This window comes from Haemaphysalis longicornis, unplaced genomic scaffold (genome assembly GCF_048455015.1).
Source record: "Haemaphysalis longicornis isolate Haplotype H1 unplaced genomic scaffold, Haemaphysalis longicornis Haplotype H1 scaffold_88, whole genome shotgun sequence".
Lineage (NCBI taxonomy): Eukaryota > Metazoa > Arthropoda > Arachnida > Ixodida > Ixodidae > Haemaphysalis > Haemaphysalis longicornis.
The window spans coordinates 224,594-243,911 of NW_027526456.1; the positions used below are offsets into that span (position 1 = coordinate 224,594).

Sequence of the window (19,318 nt, forward strand, 5' to 3'; positions counted from 1 at the left end):
ACGTTGGGGAATGCTTCCGTTTGTCGCACATTAGCCGCAGGTGCTCCGGAAGTGCGAAATGCCTGCTTTCACGACCTTCGAGGGGCAGATAGAAAGACGAGTCAGTCACAGGTAATCCGCCGCGCCCAACGAAGGGTGGAAAATCGGCTAACTCGCCCGCTGCGCTGCGGCGAAGCATCATCTAGTGGTCCTTCCGCGCCCCCGCCACCGCCAGGGGGCAAACGAAACTTGGTGGGGGAAAAAAAAATAGAAACAACTCTTTGAACGCAAATTAATACGGAAAGTTTTAAAAAGCAAAAGAGGATGCCATCGGCACTCGGTGTTCCCAGGTGGTCTCCCTCCCAAGTACTGACCGAGCCCAATGCTGCTTAGCTTCGGTGATCGGACGAGAACCGGCGTATTCAGCATGGTATGGCCGATTTTTTTTTTTTTTTTTTTTTTTGTCTTTATTGCCAAACGAAGCATAACAACAACAACAACTGTACAAAACACGCTGAGCCAGGGCTTACCTGGCGAAACAATGCACTTTCATTCTAATTAGTTCACTAAACAACGACAGCACTTCTTCGTCACCTTTTTCCTTCTCTATCACTTCGCGGATTCTACCAACACTTTCTACAAAGTACTCTTCTACTGAACGTGCCCTGGGGTCACTGTTTCTGACGGCCATACGCGACCGCCAGATACTGTGCAGGCCCAAGAGCATTATTAAGTCATAGGGGTATTCGTTACCCTCAACGGGAAGAAACCGGATACCGTAGGCGTCTATTGGGAGGTCCTTCTGCAGCGTGCGCTGAAGAACGTCCCAATAGAACACAGCGTCCCAACAGTCAATGAACACATGCTCTACAGTCTCCGGCTTCTTACACAACCTGCAGTCTGTACCCCATGGCACAAAAATACCTCTCTCGTGCATCCATACCAGTACTGGCAGCGTGCCGGTGTGCAGGTTAAAAAAGAAAGTCTTCACTCCCGGCGGTAACCACATCTTTTTAACACGTTTTAGAACATTCTGGCCCGGGCGGCCTGCATACACACTTCTATACAACGGTACAGGGAAAACAACACTTACTAAGTCTTTATACAGAACTCGTCTACTGACACTACTCAAATACTCTACTGAAAACCTGCATGACAAAAAATTAAATGAGAAAACTACCTCGCGCAGAAAGCGTGAGGACACCCTCGACATTCGCCAACACGACGACACAACGAAGCTCGGCAGTTCTCTGGCTAGCGCGACCTGCATGTAAGTGCGAAGGAAAGGGTCCCTTTGATCCCTAAGAAACAAAAACCGTGACACAACCTGTCTCAAGAAGAGATGCCCTAGACCCAGTCCTCCACTGCCCACCGCTCGAAACAAGTTAGTCCTCGCCGTTCGCTCCCACCCGGAGTTCCACACAAAGGTGGCGAACACACGGTGGAAAAGTTGAAGATTCGTTCGTGTACAAAACAACGCCTGCAGCACATACCAAATTTTTGCCGCGAGGAAAACGTTACAGACGGTGGCCCGCGCGAAAATTGACAAATGTCGCCCTCCCCATCGTTCCGCCTTTTCCCGCACCTCTGTCGCCTTTTCCCGCCAAAACAATGTATTTTCTCTGTACCGGTACAATGGTACACCTAGGTACCTAGTTGCAGTGGTGTCCCACTGAACGTTTTCGAACAACGTGGGAGGATCTCCCCACGTCCCGTGCCACACCCCCAAACACTTCTCCCTGTTTATCACACTCCCGCTCATGTCACAATAGCTCTGTGTGATGCTCAGGGCGTTGCGGACGCTTTCTTGGTCAGTGGCAAAAATGGCCACGTCGTCTGCATACGCTAATATACGCACCTCGCTAGACTGTAGCTTAAAACCTTGGACCTTGTCGCTCCCCATTATTTTCCTACACAAGGGTTCCAGGTACAAACAAAACAACAATGGTGACATGGGGCAACCCTGCCGGACTGATGAGCGGACGTCGATCCGCTTTGACAGCTCGCCATTAACTATAAGACTCGTTGTGCAATTTGAGTACGCCATGCGCACCCCTTTACAAAGAATCGACCCAAGCCCTACATACTCTAGAATGGAAAAAAGGACTTCGTGGGGGACTCGGTCAAACGCTTTGGAGAGATCGATCTGTAGCATGGCTACTCTGAGTAGCTCACTGTCGCAATATTCGAAAATGCTTCGAGCAACATGGATATTCGTGAATATGGACCTGCCTCGTATACCGCAAGTTTGGTGACCTCCTACGACGTCTCCTGGCGAGAATCGAAGCCTTACGTGCCTTTTTATAACACATTACACCAACAACCAGCATCTCTACCATTTCACCTGTTGTTCGGCAGGACACACGGCCGCCGCAACACATCACTCCATATCCTAGGGATCCCGCGACGTCGCACGAAGCCCTCAAGTCGCCGAACATTGCTGCGCGCACTTGGGGAACACTTTTGGAAACGAATGTGGCCTTGAGTCGTTGTGGTCACGCTGGCTAGACGTTGGGGAATGCTTCCGTTTGTCGCACATTAGCCGCAGGTGCTCCGGAAGTGCGAAATGCCTGCTTTCACGACCTTCGAGGGGCAGATAGAAAGACGAGTCAGTCACAGGTAATCCGCCGCGCCCAACGAAGGGTGGAAAATCGGCTAACTCGCCCGCTGCGCTGCGGCGAAGCATCATCTAGTGGTCCTTCCGCGCCCCCGCCACCGCCAGGGGGCAAACGAAACTTGGTGGGGGAAAAAAAAAATAGAAACAACTCTTTGAACGCAAATTAATACGGAAAGTTTTAAAAAGCAAAAGAGGATGCCATCGGCACTCGGTGTTCCCAGGTGGTCTCCCTCCCAAGTACTGACCGAGCCCAATGCTGCTTAGCTTCGGTGATCGGACGAGAACCGGCGTATTCAGCATGGTATGGCCGATTTTTTTTTTTTTTTTGGTAAAGCATGGTATGGCCGATGGCGAGAATCGAAGCCTTACGTGCCTTTTTATAACACATTACACCAACAACCAGCATCTCTACCATTTCACCTGTTGTTCGGCAGGACACACGGCCGCCGCAACACATCACTCCATATCCTAGGGATCCCGCGACGTCGCACGAAGCCCTCAAGTCGCCGAACATTGCTGCGCGCACTTGGGGAACACTTTTGGAAACGAATGTGGCCTTGAGTCGTTGTGGTCACGCTGGCTAGACGTTGGGGAATGCTTCCGTTTGTCGCACATTAGCCGCAGGTGCTCCGGAAGTGCGAAATGCCTGCTTTCACGACCTTCGAGGGGCAGATAGAAAGACGAGTCAGTCACAGGTAATCCGCCGCGCCCAACGAAGGGTGGAAAATCGGCTAACTCGCCCGCTGCGCTGCGGCGAAGCATCATCTAGTGGTCCTTCCGCGCCCCCGCCACCGCCAGGGGGCAAACGAAACTTGGTGGGGGAAAAAAAAAATAGAAACAACTCTTTGAACGCAAATTAATACGGAAAGTTTTAAAAAGCAAAAGAGGATGCCATCGGCACTCGGTGTTCCCAGGTGGTCTCCCTCCCAAGTACTGACCGAGCCCAATGCTGCTTAGCTTCGGTGATCGGACGAGAACCGGCGTATTCAGCATGGTATGGCCGATGGCGAGAATCGAAGCCTTACGTGCCTTTTTATAACACATTACACCAACAACCAGCATCTCTACCATTTCACCTGTTGTTCGGCAGGACACACGGCCGCCGCAACACATCACTCCATATCCTAGGGATCCCGCTACGTCGCACGAAGCCCTCAAGTCGCCGAACATTGCTGCGCGCACTTGGGGAACACTTTTGGAAACGAATGTGGCCTTGAGTCGTTGTGGTCACGCTGGCTAGACGTTGGGGAATGCTTCCGTTTGTCGCACATTAGCCGCAGGTGCTCCGGAAGTGCGAAATGCCTGCTTTCACGACCTTCGAGGGGCAGATAGAAAGACGAGTCAGTCACAGGTAATCCGCCGCGCCCAACGAAGGGTGGAAAATCGGCTAACTCGCCCGCTGCGCTGCGGCGAAGCATCATCTAGTGGTCCTTCCGCGCCCCCGCCACCGCCAGGGGGCAAACGAAACTTGGTGGGGGAAAAAAAATAGAAACAACTCTTTGAACGCAAATTAATACGGAAAGTTTTAAAAAGCAAAAGAGGATGCCATCGGCACTCGGTGTTCCCAGGTGGTCTCCCTCCCAAGTACTGACCGAGCGCAATGCTGCTTAGCTTCGGTGATCGGACGAGAACCGGCGTATTCAGCATGGTATGGCCGATTTTTTTTGGTAAAGCATGGTATGGCCGATGGCGAGAATCGAAGCCTTACGTGCCTTTTTATAACACATTACACCAACAACCAGCATCTCTACCATTTCACCTGTTGTTCGGCAGGACACACGGCCGCCGCAACACATCACTCCATATCCTAGGGATCCCGCGACGTCGCACGAAGCCCTCAAGTCGCCGAACATTGCTGCGCGCACTTGGGGAACACTTTTGGAAACGAATGTGGCCTTGAGTCGTTGTGGTCACGCTGGCTAGACGTTGGGGAATGCTTCCGTTTGTCGCACATTAGCCGCAGGTGCTCCGGAAGTGCGAAATGCCTGCTTTCACGACCTTCGAGGGGCAGATAGAAAGACGAGTCAGTCACAGGTAATCCGCCGCGCCCAACGAAGGGTGGAAAATCGGCTAACTCGCCCGCTGCGCTGCGGCGAAGCATCATCTAGTGGTCCTTCCGCGCCCCCGCCACCGCCAGGGGGCAAACGAAACTTGGTGGGGGAAAAAAAATAGAAACAACTCTTTGAACGCAAATTAATACGGAAAGTTTTAAAAAGCAAAAGAGGATGCCATCGGCACTCGGTGTTCCCAGGTGGTCTCCCTCCCAAGTACTGACCGAGCCCAATGCTGCTTAGCTTCGGTGATCGGACGAGAACCGGCGTATTCAGCATGGTATGGCCGATGGCGAGAATCGAAGCCTTACGTGCCTTTTTATAACACATTACACCAACAACCAGCATCTCTACCATTTCACCTGTTGTTCGGCAGGACACACGGCCGCCGCAACACATCACTCCATATCCCAGGGATCCCGCGACGTCGCACGAAGCCCTCAAGTCGCCGAACATTGCTGCGCGCACTTGGGGAACACTTTTGGAAACGAATGTGGCCTTGAGTCGTTGTGGTCACGCTGGCTAGACGTTGGGGAATGCTTCCGTTTGTCGCACATTAGCCGCAGGTGCTCCGGAAGTGCGAAATGCCTGCTTTCACGACCTTCGAGGGGCAGATAGAAAGACGAGTCAGTCACAGGTAATCCGCCGCGCCCAACGAAGGGTGGAAAATCGGCTAACTCGCCCGCTGCGCTGCGGCGAAGCATCATCTAGTGGTCCTTCCGCGCCCCCGCCACCGCCAGGGGGCAAACGAAACTTGGTGGGGGAAAAAAAAAATAGAAACAACTCTTTGAACGCAAATTAATACCGAAAGTTTTAAAAAGCAAAAGAGGATGCCATCGGCACTCGGTGTTCCCAGGTGGTCTCCCTCCCAAGTACTGACCGAGCCCAATGCTGCTTAGCTTCGGTGATCGGACGAGAACCGGCGTATTCAGCATGGTATGGCCGATTTTTTTTTTTTTTTGGTAAAGCATGGTATGGCCGATGGCGAGAATCGAAGCCTTACGTGCCTTTTTATAACACATTACACCAACAACCAGCATCTCTACCATTTCACCTGTTGTTCGGCAGGACACACGGCCGCCGCAACACATCACTGCATATCCTAGGGATCCCGCGACGTCGCACGAAGCCCTCAAGTCGCCGAACATTGCTGCGCGCACTTGGGGAACACTTTTGGAAACGAATGTGGCCTTGAGTCGTTGTGGTCACGCTGGCTAGACGTTGGGGAATGCTTCCGTTTGTCGCACATTAGCCGCAGGTGCTCCGGAAGTGCGAAATGCCTGCTTTCACGACCTTCGAGGGGCAGATAGAAAGACGAGTCAGTCACAGGTAATCCGCCGCGCCCAACGAAGGGTGGAAAATCGGCTAACTCGCCCGCTGCGCTGCGGCGAAGCATCATCTAGTGGTCCTTCCGCGCCCCCGCCACCGCCAGGGGGCAAACGAAACTTGGTGGGGGGAAAAAAAATAGAAACAACTCTTTGAACGCAAATTAATACGGAAAGTTTTAAAAAGCAAAAGAGGATGCCATCGGCACTCGGTGTTCCCAGGTGGTCTCCCTCCCAAGTACTGACCGAGCCCAATGCTGCTTAGCTTCGGTGATCGGACGAGAACCGGCGTATTCAGCATGGTATGGCCGATGGCGAGAATCGAAGCCTTACGTGCCTTTTTATAACACATTACACCAACAACCAGCATCTCTACCATTTCACCTGTTGTTCGGCAGGACACACGGCCGCCGCAACACATCACTCCATATCCTAGGGATCCCGCGACGTCGCACGAAGCCCTCAAGTCGCCGAACATTGCTGCGCGCACTTGGGGAACACTTTTGGAAACGAATGTGGCCTTGAGTCGTTGTGGTCACGCTGGCTAGACGTTGGGGAATGCTTCCGTTTGTCGCACATTAGCCGCAGGTGCTCCGGAAGTGCGAAATGCCTGCTTTCACGACCTTCGAGGGGCAGATAGAAAGACGAGTCAGTCACAGGTAATCCGCCGCGCCCAACGAAGGGTGGAAAATCGGCTAACTCGCCCGCTGCGCTGCGGCGAAGCATCATCTAGTGGTCCTTCCGCGCCCCCGCCACCGCCAGGGGGCAAACGAAACTTGGTGGGGGAAAAAAAAAATAGAAACAACTCTTTGAACGCAAATTAATACGGAAAGTTTTAAAAAGCAAAAGAGGATGCCATCGGCACTCGGTGTTCCCAGGTGGTCTCCCTCCCAAGTACTGACCGAGCCCAATGCTGCTTAGCTTCGGTGATCGGACGAGAACCGGCGTATTCAGCATGGTATGGCCGATGGCGAGAATCGAAGCCTTACGTGCCTTTTTATAACACATTACACCAACAACCAGCATCTCTACCATTTCACCTGTTGTTCGGCAGGACACACGGCCGCCGCAACACATCACTCCATATCCTAGGGATCCCGCGACGTCGCACGAAGCCCTCAAGTCGCCGAACATTGCTGCGCGCACTTGGGGAACACTTTTGGAAACGAATGTGGCCTTGAGTCGTTGTGGTCACGCTGGCTAGACGTTGGGGAATGCTTCCGTTTGTCGCACATTAGCCGCAGGTGCTCCGGAAGTGCGAAATGCCTGCTTTCACGACCTTCGAGGGGCAGATAGAAAGACGAGTCAGTCACAGGTAATCCGCCGCGCCCAACGAAGGGTGGAAAATCGGCTAACTCGCCCGCTGCGCTGCGGCGAAGCATCATCTAGTGGTCCTTCCGCGCCCCCGCCACCGCCAGGGGGCAAACGAAACTTGGTGGGGGAAAAAAAAATAGAAACAACTCTTTGAACGCAAATTAATACGGAAAGTTTTAAAAAGCAAAAGAGGATGCCATCGGCACTCGGTGTTCCCAGGTGGTCTCCCTCCCAAGTACTGACCGAGCCCAATGCTGCTTAGCTTCGGTGATCGGACGAGAACCGGCGTATTCAGCATGGTATGGCCGATGGCGAGAATCGAAGCCTTACGTGCCTTTTTATAACACATTACACCAACAACCAGCATCTCTACCATTTCACCTGTTGTTCGGCAGGACACACGGCCGCCGCAACACATCACTCCATATCCTAGGGATCCCGCGACGTCGCACGAAGCCCTCAAGTCGCCGAACATTGCTGCGCGCACTTGGGGAACACTTTTGGAAACGAATGTGGCCTTGAGTCGTTGTGGTCACGCTGGCTAGACGTTGGGGAATGCTTCCGTTTGTCGCACATTAGCCGCAGGTGCTCCGGAAGTGCGAAATGCCTGCTTTCACGACCTTCGAGGGGCAGATAGAAAGACGAGTCAGTCACAGGTAATCCGCCGCGCCCAACGAAGGGTGGAAAATCGGCTAACTCGCCCGCTGCGCTGCGGCGAAGCATCATCTAGTGGTCCTTCCGCGCCCCCGCCACCGCCAGGGGGCAAACGAAACTTGGTGGGGGAAAAAAAAATAGAAACAACTCTTTGAACGCAAATTAATACGGAAAGTTTTAAAAAGCAAAAGAGGATGCCATCGGCACTCGGTGTTCCCAGGTGGTCTCCCTCCCAAGTACTGACCGAGCCCAATGCTGCTTAGCTTCGGTGATCGGACGAGAACCGGCGTATTCAGCATGGTATGGCCGATTTTTTTTTTTTGGTAAAGCATGGTATGGCCGATGGCGAGAATCGAAGCCTTACGTGCCTTTTTATAACACATTACACCAACAACCAGCATCGCTACCATTTCACCTGTTGTTCGGCAGGACACACGGCCGCCGCAACACATCACTCCATATCCTAGGGATCCCGCGACGTCGCACGAAGCCCTCAAGTCGCCGAACATTGCTGCGCGCACTTGGGGAACACTTTTGGAAACGAATGTGGCCTTGAGTCGTTGTGGTCACGCTGGCTAGACGTTGGGGAATGCTTCCGTTTGTCGCACATTAGCCGCAGGTGCTCCGGAAGTGCGAAATGCCTGCTTTCACGACCTTCGAGGGGCAGATAGAAAGACGAGTCAGTCACAGGTAATCCGCCGCGCCCAACGAAGGGTGGAAAATCGGCTAACTCGCCCGCTGCGCTGCGGCGAAGCATCATCTAGTGGTCCTTCCGCGCCCCCGCCACCGCCAGGGGGCAAACGAAACTTGGTGGGGGAAAAAAAAAATAGAAACAACTCTTTGAACGCAAATTAATACGGAAAGTTTTAAAAAGCAAAAGAGGATGCCATCGGCACTCGGTGTTCCCAGGTGTTCTCCCTCCCAAGTACTGACCGAGCCCAATGCTGCTTAGCTTCGGTGATCGGACGAGAACCGGCGTATTCAGCATGGTATGGCCGATTTTTTTTTTTTCTTTATTGCAAAACTCAACAAGAGCACTTCAAAACAGCATTTTTCTCAGTGTAACAAACAATCACTTCACAACCACATTAAACGATATTTACATTCCAATGGACTTTCATTTCAATCAATTTGTTACATAAATCCAGAACATCATCATCATAACACATTTTTAACACTTCACGGACCTTGCACACGTTTTCAATAAAATAACCATGAACGGATCGGGCATTTACATTATGCCGTACCGCTAGCCTGCTCTGCCATATTGCGTGCAACCCCAGAAGAAAAATGAGGTCGTACGGGATTACATCTGGTTGTAACTCGAGATAGCGGATGCCTTGAGCAGTCAAAGGTAGTTCTTTCTTAATTGTTCTCTGGAGGACGTCCCAGAAGAAAACTGCGTCCCAGCAGTCCAGAAAAACATGTTCTATGGTCTCTGGTTTCTTACACAGGTAGCAGTCAGGTCCCCATGGCAGGTAAACTCCCCTCCTCTCCTGCCATGTCATGACAGGAAGAGTGTTCGTATGCAGGTTGAAAAAGAAAGACTTAATCCCACCAGGAACAGCCATTTTCTTCACTCTCTTTAGCACGTCAGGCCGGTGTCTACTCTTATACATGGAGCGATATACTGGTTCTGGAAACAGGGTTTCCACTAAATCCCGAGATAGTCTTTTACGGGTCACAGTAGAAAGATAGTCTAATGAAAAACGCACCGACAAGAAACGAAAAGCTGACACCACTTCACGCAGGTACCCGCCTCCTCTTTACGATATATAATCTACAGTGGACACAACATAATCAGGTAGTGCCGAGGCCAACAGGATTTGCAAGCATGTGCGAACAAATGGGTCCGACTGGTCCCTTAGATACAAAAATCTTGACACTACCTGCTTGACAAACAGGTGTGAAAGCCCCAGACCCCCGTCCCCAAGTCTTCTAAACAAATTACTACGGCTCGTCCGCTCAAACGAAGACTGCCAGACAAACACTGCAAATACTCGGTGGAACTTTTGTACATTGACTCTGGCACATGACAAAACCTGCATAACGTACCAGAGCCTGGCTACTAGAAACGTGTTACAGACGGTTGCCCGCGCAAAAATTGACAACTGCCTCCCTCCCCACGATAACGTGCTCGCACGCACCTCCTGAACCCTCTCCCCCCAGTAGTCTGTGTTTTCCTTATAACGGTCTAAAGGCACGCCCAAATACTTGGATGGCGTGGTGAACCACTGCATACCCCCATAAACCGACGGTGTTTCCTCCCATTCACCGTGCCACAGGCCTACACATTTGCTCAAATTGACCTTGCTACCTGTGACTTCACAAAATCTCTGTGTCAGGGACAGGGTGTTTCGAACGCTTTCTTTGTCCGCGCAAAAGAAAGCCACGTCGTCAGCGTACGCCAGAACTTTTACCTCGCACGCTTGAACGCAAAAGCCTCGGATACTGCCACTGGCAATTACCCTGGCACACAATGGCTCTAGATAAAGAGCGAAAAGCAGGGGACTCAATGGACATCCTTGTCTCACCGAGGAGTAAACACTTATCTGTTCTGTAAGTTTCTTGTTAACTATGATGTTGGTGGTACAGTTATTGTACGCCATCCTTATCCCTTTGGTGACAACGGATCCTACTTTAACATGCTCCAGAATAGAAAAGAGAACGCTATGACACACGCGGTCAAAGGCTTTCTCAAGGTCTACCTGTACCATAGCTACAGTGCGATGGTCTGCATCGCAGTACTCGAGGATACTTCGAGCCACATGAATGTTTGAAAAGATTGTTCTGCCCTTAATTCCGCATGTTTGATGCGGGCCTATTATCCCTGTTATGACACTTTGTAATCTGCTGGCCAAGACTTTCATGAGTACTTTATAATCTGTGTTGGTCAACGTAATTGGTCTGTACCCTGTAACTTTAATTAATATTTCTGGCGTTTCCCCCTTCGGAATCAAAACCGTGTGAGCCTTGGAAAAGGAAGGAGGGAGACGGCCAAGCTCAAAAGATTCCTTAAACACTCCATGAAGGAGACCCGCAACTTCCCCTTTAAACTTCTTATAAAACACTGAACTGATTCCGTCAGGTCCTGGTGATTTACCCGAGTTCAAGTTGTCGATAGCCTCTTCGATTTCGCTCAGGGTGATCTCCCTTTCCATCATTTCAGTACTTTCGCTATCCAGTTGCGGCAGTAAGTTCAAAAACTCTGTTTCGAAACCGTTTTCGGTCGGGTTCTTCAGTGCAAAAAGTTCCTGATAATATTGGGTGAAAGCTTGCGCTATTTCCGCCTCATCCCTAGTTAAAACACCTGCCCATTCTATTTCGCCAATATCTTGTTTGCGTGCATGACGCTTTTCGTCAGCTATGGCCCGCTTTGTTGGCTGCTCACCCGCCAGATATTTTTCAGCTCGTGCTCTCACTGCAGCTCCTTTATATTTATCTATATCTATCCTTTCGAGCTCCTGTTTTGTTTTATTTATATCCTCAATAAATATTCCCGGCCGCTTTGTTTCTTCTTCAATTAAAGATTTTAGGTTGCGGCGTAAGAGTGTTTCCTCCTGTATATCACTTCTTCTTATCATACTAGATCTTTCTATGGCCATAAGTTTAACTTTTTGTTTAAAGCACTCCCATGCTTCGCTTTTACTATTGCAATTTCTTCCGTAGTCGTTATCGCAGTAATTTTTTACACTACCAACAAACTCTTTATCATCAAGCAGCCTCGCGTTGATTTTCCACAAGGACCAGTTAAACTTATGACTACGCTTGATTTTTTCCCCTAGGGATACCGCTACCAAACAATGGTCGCTAAAAGACACTTCTTCAACTTTATATTCTCTACAACAAGGCACCAATTCAGCGGAGACATAAATGCGGTCTAAACGCGCATGACTCGCGCCCTGGAAGTGTGTATAATGTACCGTTTTCGCTTCTTCGCCTACCAATGCCACATCTTCCAGACCACTGTCTGCCACGATTTTGGCAAGCAGCTTCGCGCTGCGATCTACAGCCGCGTCCTGATTTGACCGATCTTTACGCTCGCACACACAATTAAAGTCTCCTAGTATTATTAACACTCTTTCGGTTTCAAGGTAGTTTTCTATACTTTCAAAAAAAGTGTATCGCGCAGCAGGTTTTGTCGGCGCATATAAACACACTACTCTAAACTCAATGTCTGCATAAATGAAATCACACAAAACAAATCTACCATCCTTACAGCTGACTACATTTTGAATCACTACTTCTAACGACTTCCTAATTAACAGGCAACACCCAGCCGAAAACCCAAACGAGTGGCTCACTGCAACCATGAAATTTTCCACAAATGGCTCAACCATGCTGTCAGTGTGTGCTTCGGTTTCAACTTTAGTTTCCTGAATGCCAAGAATGTCTAGCTGATTTTTATTAATTAAAGAAGACACACTGTTTCGCCTCTTTTTAGACCCCAACCCTCGGACGTTTAGCGTCCCTATTTTTAAAGGTGCTTTCAGCTTAAGATTCATTTAAAAAAAAAACAGAAGTAAAATACAGACCCCCGAAACCGCGTGAAAAGGAGAGGCAAACAAACACCAAAGAACTCACGCTAGCCACCATACGCCAGAACCATTCTGTCCCCTCACTCGTTCACAGGCGACGGTCACCCGCTGCCTCCATGGTCAGGTTTTTGTTCGCGGGTCAGTGAAGTGGATCGCTGCGAGAGGCTTCCAAATTTCTTTTTCCTCCCCACCACCTTCCACTCGTTTTCCAGCCGCCGCAGCCGCTGAGCCGCGAGGGCCTCTTCCCCCGCGTCGCGGGGCCTTTTCGCAGAAGCCTGTGTGGCATCCATGGCCCCCTCCGAGCTGCTTCCTTCCTCCTCACTGTTTTCGGACTCGGCCAGAATGGCGTTCTTCTCGCTCTCTTTCGTCTCGTCCACTTCTTGGGTGGTTTCCTCCTCCTTTCTCCCGGCTTCCTCACCAACTTGCTCGGTCCCTTCTGCTGGGGCAGCCATCTTGGGAGCCGGCTCATTGTTCGCTGCCAGGGGGGCCAGCACGCCATCGCCGTCTCCGCCGCTGCCCGTGCTGCTGGTTGACACCGGCGCCGCGCTTGCCGCTCGCTCCGCTTCCTCCTGATCCATAAGATCTGGAGCGACCTCATTCCCGCGACGGTTTCCCGTCACGTTCGCGTAAGTACGAACACAATCGTGCCGCACGTGCCCGAAAACGCGGCACTTCGAGCACTGCGGCGTCGCACAGTCACGCCGAATGTGTCCCCGCATCCCGCACCGCAGGCATGTAGGGGCTCGGCCCGGCACCACACACAACACCACACCGTCTCCGTACTGGATGAGTTCCGGGAGAGAGTCCGGGACGACCCCCTCCCGCAGGGTCATTCTGACCGTGCGGGTTGTCGAGTCCGGCAGACTAAAACCGGCGACTCTCCATTCCTCCCTCTTCATCTCCTTCACCTCGCCGAACTCGCTAAGAATCCTCGCTAGTGGCTCGTCGGGGTCATCAAACGGCACCCAGTGCAATTTGACAGTCATGTCCTGCCTCGCTGGATCGATGACAGCACAATGCCGCCCCTTAACTCGTAAACTTCCGCTCATGACGAGCTTCTCCTTCGCCTCCTTCGTTCGTAACTTCACCAACCAAACGTGGCTCATTTGGAATGGCCCGATGCCACTCACCGCCTTGATGACTCCAAGCTCCTCCAGCGGTGAGCGGAAATCCTCGATCCTGTATGGCCGTCCTTCGAGGTCGCAGTGCAACACGACGCACGCCTTCATGCCTTCGTTGGAGGGAAGCGCGGGTAGGAGAAATCGGTACCCGGCCGGCGGGCCGCTCGGCGGCGAAACCGGTTCGGCGCCTCCGCTCGCCCGTACTCCTGCGGAGCTAGCCATCGCGCGACCGCTCCCTACGAGAACCGGTCGGCGAGTGTGCATGGTATGGCCGATGGCGAGAATCGAAGCCTTACGTGCCTTTTTATAACACATTACACCAACAACCAGCATCTCTACCATTTCACCTGTTGTTCGGCAGGACACACGGCCGCCGCAACACATCACTCCATATCCTAGGGATCCCGCGACGTCGCACGAAGCCCTCAAGTCGCCGAACATTGCTGCGCGCACTTGGGGAACACTTTTGGAAACGAATGTGGCCTTGAGTCGTTGTGGTCACGCTGGCTAGACGTTGGGGAATGCTTCCGTTTGTCGCACATTAGCCGCAGGTGCTCCGGAAGTGCGAAATGCCTGCTTTCACGACCTTCGAGGGGCAGATAGAAAGACGAGTCAGTCACAGGTAATCCGCCGCGCCCAACGAAGGGTGGAAAATCGGCTAACTCGCCCGCTGCGCTGCGGCGAAGCATCATCTAGTGGTCCTTCCGCGCCCCCGCCACCGCCAGGGGGCAAACGAAACTTGGTGGGGGAAAAAAAAATAGAAACAACTCTTTGAACGCAAATTAATACGGAAAGTTTTAAAAAGCAAAAGAGGATGCCATCGGCACTCGGTGTTCCCAGGTGGTCTCCCTCCCAAGTACTGACCGAGCGCAATGCTGCTTAGCTTCGGTGATCGGACGAGAACCGGCGTATTCAGCATGGTATGGCCGATTTTTTTTTTTTTTTTTTGGTAAAGCATGGTATGGCCGATGGCGAGAATCGAAGCCTTACGTGCCTTTTTATAACACATTACACCAACAACCAGCATCTCTACCATTTCACCTGTTGTTCGGCAGGACACACGGCCGCCGCAACACATCACTCCATATCCTAGGGATCCCGCGACGTCGCACGAAGCCCTCAAGTCGCCGAACATTGCTGCGCGCACTTGGGGAACACTTTTGGAAACGAATGTGGCCTTGAGTCGTTGTGGTCACGCTGGCTAGACGTTGGGGAATGCTTCCGTTTGTCGCACATTAGCCGCAGGTGCTCCGGAAGTGCGAAATGCCTGCTTTCACGACCTTCGAGGGGCAGATAGAAAGACGAGTCAGTCACAGGTAATCCGCCGCGCCCAACGAAGGGTGGAAAATCGGCTAACTCGCCCGCTGCGCTGCGGCGAAGCATCATCTAGTGGTCCTTCCGCGCCCCCGCCACCGCCAGGGGGCAAACGAAACTTGGTGGGGGAAAAAAAAATAGAAACAACTCTTTGAACGCAAATTAATACGGAAAGTTTTAAAAAGCAAAAGAGGATGCCATCGGCACTCGGTGTTCCCAGGTGGTCTCCCTCCCAAGTACTGACCGAGCGCAATGCTGCTTAGCTTCGGTGATCGGACGAGAACCGGCGTATTCAGCATGGTATGGCCGATTTTTTTTTTTTTTTTGGTAAAGCATGGTATGGCCGATGGCGAGAATCGAAGCCTTACGTGCCTTTTTATAACACATTACACCAACAACCAGCATCTCTACCATTTCACCTGTTGTTCGGCAGGACACACGGCCGCCGCAACACATCACTCCATATCCTAGGGATCCCGCGACGTCGCACGAAGCCCTCAAGTCGCCGAACATTGCTGCGCGCACTTGGGGAACACTTTTGGAAACGAATGTGGCCTTGAGTCGTTGTGGTCACGCTGGCTAGACGTTGGGGAATGCTTCCGTTTGTCGCACATTAGCCGCAGGTGCTCCGGAAGTGCGAAATGCCTGCTTTCACGACCTTCGAGGGGCAGATAGAAAGACGAGTCAGTCACAGGTATTCCGCCGCGCCCAACGAAGGGTGGAAAATCGGCTAACTCGCCCGCTGCGCTGCGGCGAAGCATCATCTAGTGGTCCTTCCGCGCCCCCGCCACCGCCAGGGGGCAAACGAAACTTGGTGGGGGAAAAAAAAATAGAAACAACTCTTTGAACGCAAATTAATACGGAAAGTTTTAAAAAGCAAAAGAGGATGCCATCGGCACTCGGTGTTCCCAGGTGGTCTCCCTCCCAAGTACTGACCGAGCCCAATGCTGCTTAGCTTCGGTGATCGGACGAGAACCGGCGTATTCAGCATGGTATGGCCGATGGCGAGAATCGAAGCCTTACGTGCCTTTTTATAACACATTACACCAACAACCAGCATCTCTACCATTTCACCTGTTGTTCGGCAGGACACACGGCCGCCGCAACACATCACTCCATATCCTAGGGATCCCGCGACGTCGCACGAAGCCCTCAAGTCGCCGAACATTGCTGCGCGCACTTGGGGAACACTTTTGGAAACGAATGTGGCCTTGAGTCGTTGTGGTCACGCTGGCTAGACGTTGGGGAATGCTTCCGTTTGTCGCACATTAGCCGCAGGTGCTCCGGAAGTGCGAAATGCCTGCTTTCACGACCTTCGAGGGGCAGATAGAAAGACGAGTCAGTCACAGGTAATCCGCCGCGCCCAACGAAGGGTGGAAAATCGGCTAACTCGCCCGCTGCGCTGCGGCGAAGCATCATCTAGTGGTCCTTCCGCGCCCCCGCCACCGCCAGGGGGCAAACGAAACTTGGTGGGGGAAAAAAAAAATAGAAACAACTCTTTGAACGCAAATTAATACGGAAAGTTTTAAAAAGCAAAAGAGGATGCCATCGGCACTCGGTGTTCCCAGGTGTTCTCCCTCCCAAGTACTGACCGAGCCCAATGCTGCTTAGCTTCGGTGATCGGACGAGAACCGGCGTATTCAGCATGGTATGGCCGATGGCGAGAATCGAAGCCTTACGTGCCTTTTTATAACACATTACACCAACAACCAGCATCTCTACCATTTCACCTGTTGTTCGGCAGGACACACGGCCGCCGCAACACATCACTCCATATCCTAGGGATCCCGCGACGTCGCACGAAGCCCTCAAGTCGCCGAACATTGCTGCGCGCACTTGGGGAACACTTTTGGAAACGAATGTGGCCTTGAGTCGTTGTGGTCACGCTGGCTAGACGTTGGGGAATGCTTCCGTTTGTCGCACATTAGCCGCAGGTGCTCCGGAAGTGCGAAATGCCTGCTTTCACGACCTTCGAGGGGCAGATAGAAAGACGAGTCAGTCACAGGTAATCCGCCGCGCCCAACGAAGGGTGGAAAATCGGCTAACTCGCCCGCTGCGCTGCGGCGAAGCATCATCTAGTGGTCCTTCCGCGCCCCCGCCACCGCCAGGGGGCAAACGAAACTTGGTGGGGGAAAAAAAAAATAGAAACAACTCTTTGAACGCAAATTAATACGGAAAGTTTTAAAAAGCAAAAGAGGATGCCATCGGCACTCGGTGTTCCCAGGTGGTCTCCCTCCCAAGTACTGACCGAGCCCAATGCTGCTTAGCTTCGGTGATCGGACGAGAACCGGCGTATTCAGCATGGTATGGCCGATTTTTTTTTTTTTTTTGGTAAAGCATGGTATGGCCGATGGCGAGAATCGAAGCCTTACGTGCCTTTTTATAACACATTACACCAACAACCAGCATCTCTACCATTTGACCTGTTGTTCAGCAGGACACACGGCCGCCGCAACACATCACTCCATATCCTAGGGATCCCGCGACGTCGCACGAAGCCCTCAAGTCGCCGAACATTGCTGCGCGCACTTGGGGAACACTTTTGGAAACGAATGTGGCCTTGAGTCGTTGTGGTCACGCTGGCTAGACGTTGGGGAATGCTTCCGTTTGTCGCACATTAGCCGCAGGTGCTCCGGAAGTGCGAAATGCCTGCTTTCACGACCTTCGAGGGGCAGATAGAAAGACGAGTCAGTCACAGGTAATCCGCCGCGCCCAACGAAGGGTGGAAAATCGGCTAACTCGCCCGCTGCGCTGCGGCGAAGCATCATCTAGTGGTCCTTCCGCGCCCCCGCCACCGCCAGGGGGCAAACGAAACTTGGTGGGGGGAAAAAAAATAGAAACAACTCTTTGAACGCAAATTAATACGGAAAGTTTTAAAAAGCAAAAGAGGATGCCATCGGCACTCGGTGTTCCCAGGTGGTCTCCCTCCCAAGTACTGACCGAGCCCAATGCTGCTTAGCTTCGGTGATCGGACGAGAACCGGCGTATTCAGCATGGTATGGCCGATGGCGAGAATCGAAGCCTTACGTGCCTTTTTATAACACATTACACCAACAACCAGCATCTCTACCATTTCACCTGTTGTTCGGCAGGACACACGGCCGCCGCAACACATCACTCCATATCCTAGGGATCCCGCGACGTCGCACGAAGCCCTCAAGTCGCCGAACATTGCTGCGCGCACTTGGGGAACACTTTTGGAAACGAATGTGGCCTTGAGTCGTTGTGGTCACGCTGGCTAGACGTTGGGGAATGCTTCCGTTTGTCGCACATTAGCCGCAGGTGCTCCGGAAGTGCGAAATGCCTGCTTTCACGACCTTCGAGGGGCAGATAGAAAGACGAGTCAGTCACAGGTAATCCGCCGCGCCCAACGAAGGGTGGAAAATCGGCTAACTCGCCCGCTGCGCTGCGGCGAAGCATCATCTAGTGGTCCTTCCGCGCCCCCGCCACCGCCAGGGGGCAAACGAAACTTGGTGGGGGAAAAAAAAAATAGAAACAACTCTTTGAACGCAAATTAATACGGAAAGTTTTAAAAAGCAAAAGAGGATGCCATCGGCACTCGGTGTTCCCAGGTGGTCTCCCTCCCAAGTACTGACCGAGCCCAATGCTGCTTAGCTTCGGTGATCGGACGAGAACCGGCGTATTCAGCATGGTATGGCCGATGGCGAGAATCGAAGCCTTACGTGCCTTTTTATAACACATTACACCAACAACCAGCATCTCTACCATTTCACCTGTTGTTCGGCAGGACACACGGCCGCCGCAACACATCACTCCATATCCTAGGGATCCCGCGACGTCGCACGAAGCCCTCAAGTCGCCGAACATTGCTGCGCGCACTTGGGGAACACTTTTGGAAACGAATGTGGCCTTGAGTCGTTGTGGTCACGCTGGCTAGACGTTGGGGAATGCTTCCGTTTGTCGCACATTAGCCGCAGGTGCTCCGGAAGTGCGAAATGCCTGCTTTCACGACCTTCGAGGGGCAGATAGAAAGACGAGTCAGTCACAGGTAATCCGCCGCGCCCAACGAAGGGTGGAAAATCGGCTAACTCGCCCGCTGCGCTGCGGCGAAGCATCATCTAGTGGTCCTTCCGCGCCCCCGCCACCGCCAGGGGGCAAACGAAACTTGGTGGGGGAAAAAAAAATAGAAACAACTCTTTGAACGCAAATTAATACGGAAAGTTTTAAAAAGCAAAAGAGGATGCCATCGGCACTCGGTGTTCCCAGGTGGTCTCCCTCCCAAGTACTGACCGAGCCCAATGCTGCTTAGCTTCGGTGATCGGACGAGAACCGGCGTATTCAGCATGGTATGGCCGATTTTTTTTTTTTTTTTGTAACAATAACTTTATTTACAAATATATACAGAACAGTATGCAGTGATTACAGTGGTTTCCGAGCGCATCAG

At 52.1% G+C, this 19,318-nt stretch overlaps 9 non-coding genes and 10 pseudogenes across 9 annotated transcripts; all 19 read right to left on the reverse strand.

Moving 5' to 3' along the window:
- Positions 1 to 304: 304 nt before the first annotated feature.
- Positions 305 to 423, reverse strand: LOC144151244 (5S ribosomal RNA; annotated as a pseudogene).
- A 2,369-nt stretch (positions 424 to 2,792) lies between these two features.
- On the reverse strand, positions 2,793 to 2,911 carry LOC144151246 (5S ribosomal RNA; annotated as a pseudogene).
- A 574-nt stretch (positions 2,912 to 3,485) lies between these two features.
- On the reverse strand, positions 3,486 to 3,604 carry LOC144151119 (5S ribosomal RNA). Its single transcript, XR_013318724.1, has one exon. It is a non-coding gene; the product is annotated as a 5S ribosomal RNA (ribosomal RNA).
- A 535-nt stretch (positions 3,605 to 4,139) lies between these two features.
- Positions 4,140 to 4,258, reverse strand: LOC144151277 (5S ribosomal RNA; annotated as a pseudogene).
- A 564-nt stretch (positions 4,259 to 4,822) lies between these two features.
- On the reverse strand, positions 4,823 to 4,941 carry LOC144151120 (5S ribosomal RNA). The gene has a single exon (XR_013318725.1). It is a non-coding gene; the product is annotated as a 5S ribosomal RNA (ribosomal RNA).
- Positions 4,942 to 5,478: 537 nt separating this feature from the next.
- LOC144151247 (5S ribosomal RNA) lies at positions 5,479 to 5,597 on the reverse strand (annotated as a pseudogene).
- Positions 5,598 to 6,169: 572 nt separating this feature from the next.
- Positions 6,170 to 6,288, reverse strand: LOC144151121 (5S ribosomal RNA). The gene has a single exon (XR_013318726.1). It is a non-coding gene; the product is annotated as a 5S ribosomal RNA (ribosomal RNA).
- Positions 6,289 to 6,825: 537 nt separating this feature from the next.
- LOC144151122 (5S ribosomal RNA) lies at positions 6,826 to 6,944 on the reverse strand. The gene has a single exon (XR_013318727.1). It is a non-coding gene; the product is annotated as a 5S ribosomal RNA (ribosomal RNA).
- A 536-nt stretch (positions 6,945 to 7,480) lies between these two features.
- On the reverse strand, positions 7,481 to 7,599 carry LOC144151123 (5S ribosomal RNA). Its single transcript, XR_013318728.1, has one exon. It is a non-coding gene; the product is annotated as a 5S ribosomal RNA (ribosomal RNA).
- A 536-nt stretch (positions 7,600 to 8,135) lies between these two features.
- On the reverse strand, positions 8,136 to 8,254 carry LOC144151248 (5S ribosomal RNA; annotated as a pseudogene).
- Positions 8,255 to 8,824: 570 nt separating this feature from the next.
- On the reverse strand, positions 8,825 to 8,943 carry LOC144151273 (5S ribosomal RNA; annotated as a pseudogene).
- A 5,471-nt stretch (positions 8,944 to 14,414) lies between these two features.
- Positions 14,415 to 14,533, reverse strand: LOC144151278 (5S ribosomal RNA; annotated as a pseudogene).
- A 575-nt stretch (positions 14,534 to 15,108) lies between these two features.
- LOC144151280 (5S ribosomal RNA) lies at positions 15,109 to 15,227 on the reverse strand (annotated as a pseudogene).
- A 573-nt stretch (positions 15,228 to 15,800) lies between these two features.
- Positions 15,801 to 15,919, reverse strand: LOC144151124 (5S ribosomal RNA). The gene has a single exon (XR_013318729.1). It is a non-coding gene; the product is annotated as a 5S ribosomal RNA (ribosomal RNA).
- A 537-nt stretch (positions 15,920 to 16,456) lies between these two features.
- LOC144151212 (5S ribosomal RNA) lies at positions 16,457 to 16,575 on the reverse strand. The gene has a single exon (XR_013318812.1). It is a non-coding gene; the product is annotated as a 5S ribosomal RNA (ribosomal RNA).
- Positions 16,576 to 17,112: 537 nt separating this feature from the next.
- Positions 17,113 to 17,231, reverse strand: LOC144151249 (5S ribosomal RNA; annotated as a pseudogene).
- Positions 17,232 to 17,804: 573 nt separating this feature from the next.
- Positions 17,805 to 17,923, reverse strand: LOC144151126 (5S ribosomal RNA). The gene has a single exon (XR_013318730.1). It is a non-coding gene; the product is annotated as a 5S ribosomal RNA (ribosomal RNA).
- Positions 17,924 to 18,460: 537 nt separating this feature from the next.
- LOC144151127 (5S ribosomal RNA) lies at positions 18,461 to 18,579 on the reverse strand. Its single transcript, XR_013318731.1, has one exon. It is a non-coding gene; the product is annotated as a 5S ribosomal RNA (ribosomal RNA).
- A 536-nt stretch (positions 18,580 to 19,115) lies between these two features.
- LOC144151250 (5S ribosomal RNA) lies at positions 19,116 to 19,234 on the reverse strand (annotated as a pseudogene).
- Between the last annotated feature and the right edge of the window lie 84 nt (positions 19,235 to 19,318).